Here is a 17,520-nt window from a genome sequence, read left to right as displayed (position 1 = left end):
TCTGCTTTAAAAAACATTCAACACATCTTTAACCTAACTGGATTCCACTATATCTCCAAAAGTACATTGAATTTTTTTATGGAACTCCCCTACCGGTGTAACCGAGATAGGATTGCCCTCCGTCCGTCTGTCCCGTCTGTCCGTCCGTCCAAATTTTGTTTCCGGGCTATTTCTTGAAGACTATTGGCCAGATTTCAATTATTTTTTTTAAGAGTTATAGCATTTGACTAGCAATTTGCAATTTTCAAGCGAAATGAATGGGGGATTTTTTTCTTAAAGTAGTTTGTATAGAACATATCAACTGTAAACTTGAGAAAGATATTATTAAGAAACAGAGTAGTGCTTTTTTATTTTCCTTCCATTTTTGTCGAGCCCACCTTCGGTGAACTCGACCCTTAGTCGCCAGGTTTTGATGTTCGCTATATGTGCGTGCATGTGTCCGTCCTGATTTTTACGGACCATAACTCCAATTTGAATGAAAATGGAGGAATTTCTGTAAAAACTTCACACAAGTGATCACCTCCATGAGTTCTAGTTCTGCGCGCATGAACTGGGTTTATGGGTCAAAGGTAAAGGTCTTCTTAGAGATCACTGATAAATGCTTGTGCAGGGCATATCTGGTAACTGCATGAAGAGATTTTTTTTACTATAACTTCACACAAATGTTAACTACCATGAGATCTAGTGTCGCACGCATCAACCAGGTCTCCAGTTAAAGGTAAAGATAACAGAGGTCATTAGAAGTGCTTTTCTAGAGGATATCCTATATGCATGAGGGAATTTTTATGCAACATCTTAAAACTGCGATGCTGGCCCGTAGACATGCAGAATGAAATTCTAGTTTCTATGCAAACTCAAACTTGAAAAGAAACATCTATCGGCTGGGGATATACTAGTATTGTCTTTGACAATGCATCGTTGATTAAAATAAGTATTGTAAAATGCTTACATTTATACATTTCAGGAAACAAGTACATTGTCGTTATAACAGAATATTTGACAAAATGGGTAGAGGCAGAAGGGATTCCAGACAAGTCATCTGAAACTGTACTATCAGTATTCACAAAGTTTGTCACGACACATGGTTGCCCCAGCGTATTAATAACGGATCAGGGGAGAGAATTCTGCAACGACTTGAATGAAAAGTTTTGCAAGCAGTTTGGGATAGAACATAGAATTGCATCAGCATATCACCCACAAACAGGAGGACATACTGAAAGATTTAACAGGACTTTGTGCGATATGCTTGTGCACAGTGTAGATTTGTCGCAGAAAAATTGGGACATTAAGTTACCATACGTACTGTTTGCCTATAGAACGTCTAAACATGAGTCGACGAAACAAACACCATTCTATCTTGTGTTTGGAAGGCACGCACGCTTACCAATAGAACTAGACTTAGCAATGCAATCGGATGATAACCAAGACTCTGAATTGTCACTAAAGGAAAGAATAGACTCGTTCATTAAACTGTCGTGCAACAGAAAAGAAGCATCGTCCAATATTAAAACGGCACAATCGAAGCAGAAGAAATATTACGATTCTTCACTACCTAAAGACGATACAGCAGGTTTTGAAGTCGGCGACCAAGTCCTTCTTCATAACACCAGAAAATTGACGAGAAAAGGAGGGAAATTGGGTCTAAAATGGAAAGGACCATTCAAAATAACAAAAGTAACTGGAAAAGGCACTTATTTCCTAGAAGGAATGAAAACAAGTGTAAGTGGGAACAGACTGAATCGCTATAGGCAGAGTAATGACGATGCTGCTACAGATAACACAGAAAAGCGACCAACTGAAGGTCCAAAAGATGACCACAGTCTAATAAACAAAGAAACAGGAACCCAAGCAAACGAGAAAGCGTTTGAAAGACCTGCAAAAAGAAACGATAAATCTGACGACTGCAATCTCCCTCCAAAAAAGAGAAGAGTATCGCGAGAAGATGTTGCAACACAACCTACCAATTCTACAGAATCTACTAATCAAGAACCCCAACCATTTCAATTCAGACCATCTAATCAAGAATGGCAGGAACAAATCTCGAGTGTATTTAAGTCGGCAGTCAAAAACACGTATGCATCCGGTCCAGACAAATATATACGACGAGACGCCAAACCTACTAAAACTGTAAACATGCGTGGGGATGGCAATTGTTTGTTTAGAACATTCAGTTATTTAGTTTTTGGCGTACAAACACACCATAGCTTGATAAGGCAAGCGATTGTTGACTTCATGAAAGAAAACGAAACTCTAATGAAAGGCATTACACGTGATTCGGTTTCCAGATATCTAGACACGTCAATGATGGCCTCCGAAAACACTTGGGGAACAGAAGTGGAGATATTTGCTTTTGCAACTCTCACCAGAAGCGTTGTGTATGTTTATTCACAGTATGGCAGTAAGGAACAGTGGCGTTGGTTAGAATACAAACCGTTAGGCCTCATTGGTGGTAATTTAAGGGGTCGAGCAGTGTACATTCAGAATTCCAGCGACCATTTTGTCCCGGTGCTAGAGGTAGATGGCGAAGAGTTCTCAAGAAAGCCATACAAACGAATTCGGAACCACATTCCAGAAAGATACCACGCCCTTATAAGTGATGACATATTAGATGCTGCTTTAGTGAATTGTTACGCAGACGAAGCCTTGCTATTAAAACTTGACAAAAGTGTAAAGACTGTATATGTGAAGGCTTTTACTAACACGCCTTACAATGTAGAAGGGCTGCGTGGGTTATCTGACGAGGTGGATGCAAATATTTTCAATATAGTATGTGACTGGAGCGATGTCGAAAACATACTTAATTGATAAGTGACACGTGCAAGAATAAATCAACAACTCAGTGGAGAACGATACAATTTATGCTAAATTTGGTTTAACATATTGCATCTGATGAGCATAACAATGCGTGCTAAATATACCTTGTGTGATTTACTAACTAAAATAATAGCTTAAGATATAAACATATGTGACATGTAGTTTTACCAAAGCACAGGTCAACACCCTGGGACGTTTTGTTGGATTCGCCTCTATATTCCATACAGTTTTAAATAAAAAGTCCTTTCGTTTATGAAATTGTCCTTATTATATACCGAACAACACTCCCGAACCACGGATATATAGGATCTCACATGAGTTGTCATATGATATAAGATTTTATTAAACGAGCTCAAGAAAATGTTACATAGCGAGCCTCGGGCGAGCTTTATAACATTTTCTTGAACGAGTTTAATAAAATATTATATTTTTTGACAACGAATGTGAGATTCGTTTTATCACATGACTTAAAACATAAAAATAAAACATATAAAATAAACCCTTTTTAACGCTATGAGTACGCACGCTTTTCACGCCTTTTTTCTATATGGAATGTATTGGCGGAAATGAGTCACGTCAAAGTTATATTACACGTGTTAAATATAAAGAAATTCGTAATGATTATATTACATGAAAAACAAGCGATGTCATGTGATAAAATCAGATCTAGCAAATTCAACGATAATGCTACCAAGACCCGTATCTATATTCACACAAAAGTAAAAACACTCTAGAGGCCACATTTTTATATGAATCTTTATAAAATTTGGTCAGAATGCTAGTTAATTCGAGTGAGTTTAAAACTGAGTCATATTAGGTCAAAATTAGAAGTATGTCCGTCCGTCTGTCCGTTTGTCCGTCCGTCCGTCTGTCTGTCTGTCTTCCGGTAATGTCAAACACCCCCGGGGACGTAGACATGGTTGCGCGTCAAAATCGCAAGAAGGTTTAAAGAGTAGTTTAAAAAGATTTAAAAGAATGTTTAAAAGGGTTAACTAGAAATACATTCTGCATGCCCACGGGCAGATGTCGAGCCCGCTTTGTAGGTTTAAATTTTCACAGAAAGATTCATAATGGACATTTGTGAAGATGAAAGAATGATAATGACCTTGACCTTTGATATTGTGACCCCAAAAACAATAGGGGTCATTTACTCAATATGGGTGATCATCCTATCAGGTTTGGCAGCTGAAGGTTGAACAATAATTAAGTTATTGAGCGGAAACCGTTTTCAGTTTTAAGGTCTATGTAACCTTGAACTTGTTATTTGACATTTGACCTCTAAGTGTGACCTTGACCTTTGCCACAGAGACATAATTTTTTCGCGCGACACACCGCCTTGCCATGGAGAACATTTATGCCAAATTATATTAAAATCCCTCCATCCATATAGAAGTTATGCTCCGGACACGGATTTTGCGCCGACTCCAAGTGTGACCTTGACCTTTGACGAGCGGATCTGGGTGGTGTGCGCGACACGTCTTCTAATTAAGGTTAAAATATATCTCAAGTTAATGTTAAATTCCTTCAAAAAATGAGCGAGATATTTCGTCACGCAATCTGATTGGCACATACGAAATAAACAAGTCTCCGTGACGTCATATGGGCTGGCCACCGCTCTTCCGAATAACGGACGCGATCGTCGTGTTAATAAGATGCAATCGATTTTCTTAGAAGATAATCCAATAAATCGACTATTATTCTTTTGATATAAGTAGAAATAATATAAATGATAATATAAATATAAGAAATGAACGCCTTCTCGCTATAGTTCAACGGGTATATGAATACAACAAGTAGCGTGCATAGTTAACGTAAACCCCTTCGGGGTTTACGAACTATGCACGAGACTTGTTGTATTCATATAATCGTGAACCGACGCGAGAAGGCGTTCATTTCTTAAATATAGCTGCACTGAACTGCTCAGGGGTAGGGAGGAGGGCAACAGTAAGTGGTAGGTTGTTCCAATGGTACACAGTCCTGGGGAAGAAAGAACATTTATGATAATAAGAGGTTGCTGTAATTAACCTGTAACTCAGATCTTTTGCATGAATTGCTTATCCTTTTTGTGCTAAATGATTTCTAAAACCACTTTTCGAATGGTCATGAAAAGAAAAAAGGGATAATATTTTTAAGTCATTCATCATTGCTAGTTCCATTAATCTGTGTGGGACGTTTAATCACTATACAACTTTGATGACTACGAAAATGATTCAAATCACTAACAAACACTTGTCACTTACAGTGCACTTACAGTGATTCTGCTTGTATAATTAATAATTATTTAATTTCAATCGCAGAGAGGTTTATATAGTTGACTCCTAATCCAGTTGCACAGATTCGATTCTTAGGCGAGGAAGCTATCGAAGTATGTTACATCAGATCAGGATTAGACGAGTTCTGGTAAGAAGTCCAACGATACTAGATTGAAATCCAGCCACCCTCGCCCCCTGAAAACTAGCTAGTTCTGTGATTATAAATATTTTTGATTGTTGATATTCAAACAGGCCGTAAATTACAACAAGTAGTTGCGTATTTTGTTGATGGAACGTTCCTATGCAGTCCATCGCCTATGTTTTAAATGATAAACTGAGCAGCGCACAGTTTGTATGCCTGTCACCCATACACGACCCTGGTAGGCGTCGAACTCACAACGGTGAGGGGCAAGTGATTCTCGGTCGGAGACTTTAACCATTTTTTCTTTCCACACAAATAGGCATCGGTAGTGGTAATCCCTGAAGCTTGGATCAATTCCATCTAACTGCGGTCAAAAAAAAACGTGCAGTATGGACGCATGCACGGACGGGTGCCATCTCTCCTCCGATGTCTATGGATGAAGATAATTATGTTGTGCAAGTGTACCTTAGATAGGTTAGGTCAAGGTTTGGATTGGGGGGGGGGGGGGTCCTTATTCTATAGGGGGTCACATTTCTACGTGAGGGGTCATTTTTCTACGTGTGAGGAGTCATAATATAATGACCCCCCAGTCATAATATAATGACCCCCCGGTCAATATTTTATATAAAATAATGACCGGGGGTCATTATTTTATATAAAATAATGACCGGGGGGTCATTATTCTATGGGGGTCACTTTACAACGTTACACCGGACGAGATCGTTGAGGATCTGCTTGAGATATATGGGCAGATCCGCCGTCTCGTCGGGAAGGCGGCACTTAGTAGTGTCGTCGAACTCCTGCCGAGACGTCACGCGTCAGCTGAAGAGCGGCGGCATGTCTTCCTGGTCGTCAATTCCCAGCGGATCAAGACGGCGGCAGTTGTGCCAACCAGGCACATTTCAAGCGACGGTGTACACCTCACGCACGAGGGTAATCGCGTTCTGCTCAGGTGTCTATATCATGCAGTACCGGTAGTTAAGGAATATAACGAAACGGCCCTTTTCATGGCCAATAAAACATTACGTCTAACAATAATGTCTTACAATTGTCAATCAAACACCACCAGTTTTCGTTCTATATTATGTTAATTAAGTCAAGTTTTATTAGATTTGTTCATACAAAATGACATTAAATGGCGATTAATTGGAATATATCAAAAACACTGTCTTTCATATTAATTATTTGTATCCCCTTTTTATACAAAACGGACAAACGCGGACATCATACAATATATACGTCTTCAATAATAATTCACCAAGTGCATTGGATGTGCACAGCGGTCTTACATTTCTCACGACTTACATTTCTCACACCGTAGTCTTGCAAATCTCACGGTCTGATAATTCTCACGCTACACCGTCACCAAGACTCAAGACATTTGTTTAAACAAAACGTAAGTCAATTTTGAAGTTTAAAAATCATATAAACGACTATGAATGCCTATCAATTATATATGTACAGCATGGTCACTAAAACAAAAGTTGTATGGGAAAACTATTTCTTAAGAATCTTAACCAATAAATATTTCAGAACCAGTTGTTTCGGTTTATGAGAAAATCTTCTTTTGTTTTTCAACACTTTGTTAAGAATATTCCTTCAGCCACAAATCTCAGATCATCTGTATACGAAGTTGATGAACAAGAAGGGTAAAAACATTTCACGTTCCCCTCTCAATCCCTGAGGTACCCCTGCCCTGGGGGGGGGGGGGGGGGGGGCGTTGTTACAATTGTCTGACTGGTACATTAACAACTAGAAAAGATATTTTTAAATGCAAACTTGAATCTTACGTTGCAGTTCTGCTAAACTTTAATAAAATGTTGAGGAACTTGACAAACAAACTTTCAAAGTTCATGAACTTAATCAAAAGTTCATCAACTTCAAATGTGGTTCATGAACTTTCAGTTAACTGGTCAAAAGTTCATGAACTAATAAATTATCACAATAATAGTTCATGAACTTCAATACTTGGTTCATGAACTTCACAAAAATTCTTTCAAAGTTCATGAACTTATTTTGAAGTTCATGAACTTATTTGGAAGTTCATGTACTTTTGGAATAGTTCATGAATTTTTGGAATAGTTCATGAACTTCATGAACCTTTTTCGCAGGGGATGGCTTGTTTTTATTGATCTTTTTTAGACATACATGTTTGATGCTTGATAGGCATACCAATGAGAATGATTTGCCCAAAATTGCAACAGAACAATTTCAGGGGCGTAGCCAGCGTTACACACTTATGCACATGCGTAACATCAATTTGAAAAATGAAAAAAATGGTCAAACATGGCATCAAAGTCGAGGGTTATGTTTTGACATCAGAATAAAACCTTAAAGGGAAGCAAAGGAAAGTCGATGGTAGCCGTCCAATGAAAACGCTTCGTGTATTTAAGTCCTAGCCGAGTGCGCGGTCAAGGTCAAAATTGCAAGAAGGTGATTCGAAGTGAAAGTAGAAATACTTTAATAAAAAACGTTCGATTTCGATAAATGCGCGTCTTACTCAACGAATTTTTAACGATAGGAATGATATTTTAAGCTTCTCTTTGTAATACATACGGAAAGTTTGCATGTCAGTCTGTTTTTAACGTGTTTTAGTGGGGGGATAATCAGTTGTTTTTCAACCTCCCGGTTCTTTCGTAATGGCAAATTTCAGCTTCTGGTCGGTGCATTTTGTTTGAATATGCGTAAAGGTCAATCTTACTAGCATAAAAGTTATATTTTTCCTGTAGATGGGAATCTTACCTTATCAGAGCAGTAATCAGTATTATATTATCTCAATTATTTTAGGAACTATGCTCTATTGATAAGGTCCGTATGGAATTGATGATTTTTTGCACATGTTAACCTTATATTTATTTATATATTATACTAATTTTCTTTCATGAAAAATTGCGGAATAATTTTTTAAATGACATGTATTCACTATCTTGACCGAAATGAATAAATAAAAAAAATATTTAAAAAAAGAATGTATTACTATATCCAGGCTATGTGACGAACACCTGTGATCGATAGCGCCAAATTTAAACGCTGTTTTTAGCAAAACAATCGTAATTTAAGAGTAAATAAACACAACATGGTTACAAAACGCTGCAGTTGGGGAACTTGCAAAAGTGACAGTCGGTATAAAGATTTGGAATTCCTACAACGAGTGTGTATATCTAGACAACAAGATATATGGACGACAGAAGTCTCATAATAATTGGAAAGTTATAGAAAAAACAACGGTGCGTCCTGCAAAATATTCCCGAGGGAATTCCCGAGGAATTAAAGGGGCTGTCTCACGTATGATAAAATAGCGATAAAAAAAATGTCGAAAACTAACATAAACTTGGCAATCGATGTGTACAATGCATTGAAACTTACTAACTGAAGTACCACAAAGTTTACAATTTATTTAAGGAATGAATTGCGGGCGTGATGTCATTATCGGGGTATGAACGCAATTGGGCTGGTCGAAGTGCGTGGAGTCCGAAGTTCATCGATTGATGAACGCAATTGCCGAAATGACGTTTATTTAAGGAATGGAAGTTGAGGTGTAAATATTTAAGTTTAGCAGTTACTTCGTATTTTTCCATTAAAAAAGATTACTGGGTATGTCTACCAGGTAGAATTCATTCCTTATGCTTGATTGGCTAGTCGGTGTTATCAGGTGATATTACCGAGGAAAGTGTGTATATCTTAATTATGTCACCCGATTAGAGTAAGCCTTTGTAGCTCAGTCAGTATGACGCTGGACTTCAATTTTGGCGACACGGGTTCGAACCCGGTCTCCGACACATTTTTGTTTACATTTTGGTAGTTTTTTTTTAACAATTATGATATCAAAGCGTAACACATTCTATTAGATTCTGAGATTCGTTACAGAAAAAAAAAACTTTTTTTGGTGCCAATACGTGAGAGAGCCCCTTTAAAAAAGGCGAAGTCGACGTTGAAGGTTTAAATTCTAAGTAAACGAAATTGAGAAAATAGAGGAAATACAGATGTAAACAAAAAATAAATATGCGCGGCCAAATAGTTTGTGCGGGCGCAAACAAGTGGGTTTTTTTTATTGTTTGTTTTTTCGTTTTCCGAATTTTAGTTGCGGCAAATCCGAAGAACAAATGATCAATTTGATGTGGACTACTTTTTTAAGATGCAAGTGTTGAATTTTTTTATTGCTTTTCTGAAAAAAATATGTGCTGGAAATCCGATGAACAAGTTATTAATTTGGTGAAAGCTTATTTCAATATTTGTAATTTAATACATAAGTTTAATAAAAAGTTTGACACTGTGCCTACTATTTAAAAATATCTAGTTTATAAAACCAGTATTTATGGACAGTAATTAAATGCACAAAGGAAAAGTATATACTTCATTACATATTAATGTCAAAATTTGCTTTAAAAAGGCTTGAATTATCTAAAGAAGCTAAAACAATGTTACTGAATGGACAAGAAAATACGAAAAATATAATCGTTTTACAACATTGAAAGCAGCACTCTCACTCATTTCAAGACAATTATTTTTTGCAATCGGTCTACTACAGTGACGAGAATATGCCGTTCCGGGTGTCGCAGGATGACATTGTTAACGAGACTTTAAATTGCAACGCAAATCAACGGGGACGACGAATAAATGCGGTGTCACAGATATTCAATGTTGACGGACATGGCGGGTGCATTCTGCCATGTTGTTTCCCAGACCATGAATGGCTAAGACCATTTCGTAGGCGGCCGACCTATTAGCCGCCTTAAACCAATATTTATTTACAGTAATTAAATGTACAAAGGAATAGCACATACTTTGTAACATATTAATGTCAAATTTTCCTTGGAGATGAAATTATTGCCGAATGATGAATTGCTTTCAAAATGCTTGACATAGCTTCAGAAACTAAAAATATGGTACTAAATGGACATGCAAATGCAAAAAAAATCTCGTTTTACAACCTATAAAGCTGCACTCTCACACATTGACCGATTGCAAAAAAAAAATTGTCTTGAAATGAGCAATAAACCTTTCTTTTCTAACATGACAACATACTACAGTGACAAGGATGTGCCGTTCCTGGTGGCACACGGACAAAGAATCAAAGCGCTGCAAGACTGTCGGTGACGTAACTGAAGCAAGCAAACACTACCGCAAAGTTCTTTCAAATGAAACGTGATCAAATGATTTCATACAAATGATGGACACTCTTTAAGGTAGATGAAGAAGGATAAATGTGATTATAATAAGCACAAATATATTGGCCTTACTTAATCATGTATCCAATGGCCTACAAGATTCTTAATTCAAATTATGTTAAAATTGCTTCAATTTATGACGTCGCTTATAACAGTTTCAGTAAGCAATTACATTCCTTCATTTCATTAGGGTCTGTTGAAGCCAATGTCTTTAAAATGCAAATACAATACAAACTATACCCAGGATTCAAGGGACATAATAAAAATATAACTTTAAAATGATGCTCTTTCAAGCCTAAAAATGCCTCCCAGAACTTCTATCAACAGAGTCCACATATCTACAAAATTTGTGCTCGAGTTACTTTCTTTGATATAAAAGTGAAAACAAATCTGCATGGTGCTGTGGCATCATACCATGAAAAAAACTAATATCTTTAAAATTTGTTTTCTAGTTTGTTTTTATTATAAAAGTGTTAATAAATCTGCATGGTGCTGAAGAAAAAAAACTAATGTCTTAAATTTCAAACCTGCAGCATTAATTAGCGCCATGTTGTCAAGAATATCTGGACAATTGAATGAAATATGCATGGACCGAAATGACAGCTGGTTTTTCATTGACAAAAGATGCCTTTGAGGCAGTTTTAAGATTATGCTATTCAAAGTATGAGGGTAGTTGGTACAGTTTTCACTCGTATTCAGATGATGGCTGATATTTGCTGATAAACATGTATCCTCTTAGCAGCAGGGAATAAGTAAATGACATAGTTTTAATGACCAATATTGGAGATGTGACCTTGACCTCCAAATCCAAAGGGGTCATCTGCTGGTCACCCCAAACCTAAATTTCAAGTTTGAAGGCCATGGGTGCAGACTTTGTCGAGTTGTCACACAGGCAAGCTTTTTGCGTTCAATGGTCTGTGACAAATCAATAGGGCTCACCTACTGGTCAGGCCCAACCCCAAAGTCAAGTTGTTCAAGGGCCATGGGTGCAGGCTTTGTCCAGTCATAATAAGTACAACCTTTTAACATTCAAGGTCACTGTGACCTTGACTTTTGACCCAATGACCCCTTAAATCAATAGGATCTTCTAATAGTCAGACTTAGCCGCCATGTTGAGTTTGAGAGCCATAGGTGCAGGCATTGTCAACTTATCAGTCAGATGTATGGTTTGACACCTTCCTATTCAAGGTCACTGTGACCTTTGACCATATTACCCCTAAAATCAAAAGGGGTCATCTACTGGTTAAACCAAACTTTCATGTCAAGTTTGACAATAGGTCTAGGAATTGTAGAGTTATCACCCAGAGAAGCTTTGGTCTACTGTCAGACAGACGGACGTAGCGGCCAACATGTGCAAAGCATTATACTCCTCTTCTTTGAAAGGGGCATAATAAATTGAAATTGATTAAATATTTTTGTTTATTATGTTAATTAACTTACACTACATACAACAAGTACCATTTTGATATTTTCGAATGCTCATTTGGGCATGTACATGGGTTTTGATCTGACTATGAACATGAAACTACATAGTGATGTTCCCTCCTATCAATTCTAAATTTAAATAACCATGAGAAAAAAAGAATGTTTTCACTGCACCATGAATAAATATGTCAAACAAAATAAATGTCAAGTTATTCAAGATTAATTTAACACTGTTCTTTTGATGATTTCCGTGCATTCCTGACTGCAGGTTTTTCCCATTTTCCCACACAGATATTTCATATTGGCCTTACAAGGTCAGATCTTGAGTTGGGTCTTCATTGCTGGACACTAGGCCATCCTTAAAAAATTGAATGTTTGCTGTAACGCGACCGACTCACGAAATTACCGCGACTCAACTTTTTTTTTAGGCCCTCCAGGACGAATTTTTATTTTTCGCATCTCCGAGCGTACGGAAAATAATCTTTCCGCTCATTATATTTTCTTTCCGCTCATTATTTTCCTTCGGCTCATTTATATTACGTCATGCGGTTGACTTTTGTTTTTATCGACAAAATGGCCGACGAACGAGCGTGTAACCTTTGCGGTTACAGTTATCGAGAAAAAGGGGCCTGAAACCATATTCCATGCTCGAAACTCCATTAGAAAATTCAGCACAAACGAGTCCTGGTTTGATGTCTTTTCCGCTTTAACTGAAAATGTCGCAATTGACCCTGAAATAGATGAACATTTTGAGAAAATTGCGTTCTCAGTTACTGATAGGAGTATGGGAACTTTATAGAACTGGTAAACAACTCAGGATGACTGAGATTGCCCAGGAACATTGTGAGTAGGTTTCTAAAAATGTTACTCAAACAAAGCCAATAAACAAAAATGATGCAATGCATTAGACTTTATTAACAGGAAACTTCTTTTGGATGTTCATTATAAATACCAAATTTATTATTATAATGTTCTGTAACTATTTTTATTGTAATCCTAAGAGTTTGTTGTACAATTATGTAGACACACTGATGAAGTATCTAAGTCTGTGTCCATGGGATCTGTCCAAATGAGGATGATGGAATGAGACATGTCTGATGATAGTCATCACACTGTACTACATGATAATGGATTAATGGATGAGGTCTGTCCAAAATGAAGTGTCAAGCAATCTGAAATGATAAGAAACTTATTTACTGAGTAATTTAAGGCACACAATGGGAAAAAAAATCCCTACCTACCTACTCACTGTAAAAATGATGGGTAGCGTTACAGCAAACATACAATTTTTTAAGGATGGCCCTATCTTTTTATCTCCACAGAAAACACACTGGTGCAAGTTTCACTGCAACAACTGCAAAAAAAGTTATATTATATTCTAACTGAACTCTGCATCAATATTCAATTTTTTTTTATTGGATTTAGGAAATGTCTTTGTTTTAAAGGGTTCATATAAATTAATGCATTTTTTTTCAATTTAATGCATTATCATGCTGGACTCTTTGACATTGATGGTTAAAACAAAGAAGGCATATGATTTGTGTGCAGATTAAACATTATTAATTATAAATGTGTTCTTTAATTAATAGACAAGTGGCAACAATTTCCCCAGTTAAAAAAGCTTACATTTGTATATCTGCAGATTAATCATTTGCATTTTTTTTGCTTTGATCATTTAAGTCAAATGAGTTAGACATGATAATGCATTAAAATAAGAAATATATTTTTGGGCATCAATCTATAGTGTGTGCCTTCAATCTAGAAATAAATTTCTTCTCAACAGATGCTAAATTATAAAAAAAAAAAAAAACCAAGATTTTGATTATGACATACCTGCATAGTTAGTGGTCTCCATAACTGCTCAGAAATGCTCCCTATGACAAACTTAGTGCTGGTGTATGGCTGGGTAATAGTGCTGCTCCAACCAATAGCGCAATTCTTCCTACAGGTGGACCAGCTCCTCAATATGGTTTCTGTCATGGCAGTGATAACAGTATGTAACATGCCCTTTTCTACTTTCCAGAGAATGAATCTTCCAATCTAAATTACAAATTTAAGAACAAATATATACATATGCACATGTAATGTTGTTAAAAACAAACCATTTAGATGCCACAAAACTATAAGATTTTAGGTGAAAATTGAGCCAAATCAAAACATTTAGTCATTTAAAGCTGCACTCTCACAGATTTACTGTTTTTACAACTTTTGTATTTTTTGTCTTGGAATGACCTATTTTTTTGCTAAAACATCTGCAAACCAGTGATATAAGACTACTGACAAAATATTAGATTGCAGACTTCCATATTTCAGGTCGAAAACAAAGGTTTTATGGCTTAAAGCGTTACTAAAGGTTTAAGAAAAATGCATAAAACATTTTGAACTTAAATATAAACATTTTCTGACAAATTTATTGTCAGCAATCTTATATGAATGGTTAACATGCATTTTCACATAAATTGGCCCGTTCCAAGACAAAAAATACAAAAGTTGTAAAAACAGTAAATCTGTAAGAGTGCTGCACTCTCAGTCACAGATTAAAGGTTTTGACAACTTCTTTTACTTTTTGGCTTGGAATAAGCTAATGAAAAGCAGTATGATTACTGATGAAATAAGACTGCTGACAAAAGATAAGATCATGTTTTTTATATTTACATTTGTAACTATTGGTTTTATGGTTAAAAGCATTACTAACGGTTTACTAATAATGAGATTTTTGGCACAGAACATCATTTTTTGACCGTATTAAAATAAGAAAACAGCGTTCCAATATTTTCAGTTGTCTTTTTTGACTGAATTAATATAAGAAAGCAGCGATCCCCTTTTTCCAGTTGTCTGTTATGTCCAGTGTTCAGAAATTCACATAAAATAATTCATTACAAGACCAAGAAATAAAAAAAGAGTTGGTAAAACACACAATCTGTGAGAGTGCAGCTTAAACATATGATATGCATTATCAGCCAAGTGCAGACCTACTCACATCCTGGCTACACAACCAGCACATTCATCAGCTTTACTGATTCGAACCAGGCACATTTATATTGGTAGACTAGCATTTTACCATTCTGTGCTGGCCAGTAAAGTTCTCATTTGAATTAGAATTCAAATTGTATATACCTTTGTTCATTTTTTTTGCCAACTCTGTTTCAACTGAACTTCCTAAATGAATGAGAAGTTTCAAAAAATAATTACAATATCTCAGTAAATACCTGCATTTATGTGTTTCTTGTGCAATCTGTCAGCTTTGGTAGGCTCAGGTTTCATTTTGTCCACCTCAATACTTGTAATCTTCTAGTCTGATGTACTGCCATCCAATTTTTAAGTCAGGTCAGGCAGCCATTTCAGCTTTGTTCCAGTTGATTGTATCAGATGATGTTAACAATACTAGCCTTGTATCCAGGCACTTCTCAATCTGAAAGTTTACAAAAGAACATGGCCTGTAATATTTAATAAAAAAATCATAATTGTTTACTCCTGGATGATGGGTTCTAAAGTAAACCTTTGAGAAAAGATGCTACTGGTATGGTGCTTGAACCCACGACCATGTGAACACTTGCATGGAGATCTGTCAAACTGAGCTAACTGGGTAACTGATTTTTAGGCAGCTCCCAGCTTGGCTCTACAATTGACAGGTGCATTATACATTATAGAGACAATAAATCAAATACTTGAAGCACTAGTCCAAATAATAGTAACTTAACTGATCTTTTTACAAATTTTGAAATGGCATATCCTTCACATACAATTTTTTTGTACCAAAAGTGGGTAGCTATTCCGATTGGGATTCCGGGTCAGATAATTATATATATCTAAAATATGAGTTATGTACACAAAAAATTAAAGCTGACGAATTATTATGAGTTTGATGAGTGTTTTTCTTCATTTCATACTGTCAAAACATAATGATATAAACTGTTATACATGAAGATCACCTGCAAGGCTGCGGTGCATAGATTTACATAGATGTAAAATGGTTGTGTTTAAATGCATTAAATGCTTGTTTTGTGAAAAAAATCTTTGCACTTACATGGTAATAACTAAAATACGAATATAAACCTTTAATATCTATATCAAACATATAATACTTATCTAACTACGATTTCAATATCTTTCAACCCCCACCCTGTTTTGCACAAACCCGATTAGACGTAAGGGATTGGAAGAATCCCATATAACACGTCTATTTTTTTAGACTATTGAAGCATATATGTTCTTTTTTGATGGTTGAGACGTTTCAGGTTAAACAACAATTAAAAATGCTAAATAATTTTAGTAAATTATCAACTCTGAATTGAAAGTAACATGAAGATGTTGTAGTGAAGGATTTGCCATATCTATATATATATACATTTTTTTTTAATCGTAAAAAGAGTCCGTCAACGTACAAATATTTAGACTAAGAGATGTAGATCAGCTAGATGTACCTTCAGGTCCAAATAATTGTACGTTGACAGATTTTTTTACGATTTTTGATACAGCAAATCCTTCACGTACAAATTGTTTTGTACGAAAAGTGGGTAGTTATTCCGATCGGGATTCCGGGTTAAAGCATATTGCATCTATAACATATCATAAAAACAAGAAATATTACCAGATAATGTTATTTTATATAAATTCCGTAACCAAAAAGTAATATCAAGCAAATAATTATGAGTTTGATGGTTTTTTCTTCATTTCATTCTGTCAAAACATAACAATATATACATGAAGGGCACCTGCAAGGCTGCAGTTCACAATTTTACAACAATCGGAACATTTCGGCCATCAATTGTAACAACTCGCCATCTTCGGTAAGCTTCGAGATAGTCAATCCCTGTTGGATACTGGCTGAGGTGTTCAGATTGTTCGGCCAAGGCCGAGTTGTTACGATTGTATTATCTCGAAGCTTGTCGGAGGTGGCCGAATTATTACGATTGGGTCAAGTTGTTCCACTTGGCATAATTGTTGTCTCTGTCAGTCAACTTTCCTTTTAATGAAAAGGTGAATAATGTGTTTTAATGCATTAAATGCTTGTTTTTTTGCAAAATAGCTTTGCACTGCCATGGTAAAATATGAATATAAATCTTTACTTTATTATCCATTTCAACCATAAAATACTTCACTTAATACAATTTCAATATTTTTCAAACACCCCCGCTTTCTGCACAAAACCGTTTAGACGTTAGGGATTGGAAGAATTCCGTATAACACGTCTATTATTTCAGACTAATGTACATGTACCTTCGTGTCCGAAATCGATCACTTCCTGGCAGCTCATTTCTGGATTGTCTCCATCTAAATTTAACATTTTTAGACGCATACATTGATGCCATTTTTGCTTCGATTGATGTTTAAGCAATAGCACTAAATACAGGTCAGTTATTTTGTAGAAGAACGTGTTCGAAGTAACATTCAATTTCATTTCCGCATAATCGCCGCCATATTGTGTATGACTTTAAAAACTACACCCTATAGTCCAAAATAACAATAGGCATAACGTTGACACACTGTGATAGGTATAATCAAATAATTTACTCAAACAAATACAATAGTTCGATTGCTGCTGAAAAAAATCATTTGAAACATAAAAGCTATTTCATAAATATATTACATGACATGAACTCTTTAACCGCGTATGATTTATTTCTTAATAGCTTTCATTCATAAAATAAGTTCTTTGCCGGGGTTTGCCGGGTCAGTCTTGAATGCCGGGATATGTGTGACGTCACATGGGGTGCAA

General features: G+C 36.1%; 1 long non-coding RNA gene across 3 annotated transcripts; it reads right to left on the bottom strand.

The window, feature by feature from the left end:
- Positions 1-11,777: 11,777 nt before the first annotated feature.
- Positions 11,778-17,212, bottom strand: LOC128218426 (uncharacterized). Of its 3 annotated transcripts, none has more exons than XR_008258371.1 (5): positions 17,022-17,212; positions 15,011-15,213; positions 13,635-13,841; positions 13,043-13,155; positions 11,778-12,532 (listed from the first exon to the last, which is right to left on the bottom strand). It is a non-coding gene; the product is annotated as an uncharacterized LOC128218426 (long non-coding RNA). The 3 variants fall into 3 exon arrangements; XR_008258372.1 differs by having other exon boundaries at positions 13,051-13,155; XR_008258373.1 differs by lacking the exon at positions 13,043-13,155 and having other exon boundaries at positions 11,778-12,973.
- Between the last annotated feature and the right edge of the window lie 308 nt (positions 17,213-17,520).

The sequence above is a fragment of the Mya arenaria genome, chromosome 14, assembly GCF_026914265.1.
Source record: "Mya arenaria isolate MELC-2E11 chromosome 14, ASM2691426v1".
NCBI lineage: Eukaryota > Metazoa > Mollusca > Bivalvia > Myida > Myidae > Mya > Mya arenaria.
Note: the sequence above shows the minus strand (reverse complement) of the source record. Positions and strands in the feature narration are given on the sequence as shown.